The sequence below is a fragment of the Cicer arietinum genome, chromosome 1, assembly GCF_000331145.2.
Source record: "Cicer arietinum cultivar CDC Frontier isolate Library 1 chromosome 1, Cicar.CDCFrontier_v2.0, whole genome shotgun sequence".
NCBI classification, from domain to species: domain Eukaryota; kingdom Viridiplantae; phylum Streptophyta; class Magnoliopsida; order Fabales; family Fabaceae; genus Cicer; species Cicer arietinum.
This window is the reverse complement of record NC_021160.2, coordinates 46,151,996-46,152,717: the sequence shown is the minus strand read 5'-3', so window position 1 is coordinate 46,152,717 and position 722 is coordinate 46,151,996.

Here is a 722-nt window from a genome sequence, read left to right as displayed (position 1 = left end):
TTCAATAATTTAAAAAACCATTCCATTGGTATGTGCTTAAAGAAGCAAGAAATTGGAATGGAGCAGTGAAATTTCAAACGCAGGGCCAAACCCAACACCAGGAACAACTGCTATGTGAATTGTTTTTTCCAAGTCCAAGTTCATGAAACTCACCTTGTTCAAGACTTATATAGATCTTAAAGCAAATTATGAAATGATATTATTCTAAAAATTATACACAATAATGAGAATTTCACTCTACAGTCAACACTACCTTATAACTGTTAGATTGCATATAGGATAACAACTAAGGATGAGATGCATATATAGAATACAGAAGCCTTAGCAAAACACATACTTACTACAAAGTTGTTTGCTGATGTTATCTCATCATATCCTTTTTTTAGCAATATATATATATATATTCAAGGAAAGTAAGAAAGTTTATAAAATAAAGTACTAACAAAGAATGTCCTACCGCATGAGTTTTGTGACTAATATAAAGATAACAAAAATACCTTAATAAAGGTGCCATCCTATAATAAAATTCCTCGCCATATAAGGCCAAACTCAAGAGTGTAGATATTAATTTCGAGTTGACTCGACTGCAAACTCAAATTTTAGCAAACTAAAAAATGAAACTAAACACTAGTAAGAATGAACTTCAGGTCTCAAATTTGTTTCAAGGTAGATTCCTTGACATATACACCATTCCTAGGCTAAGAGCATTTGGGTTTAACAAA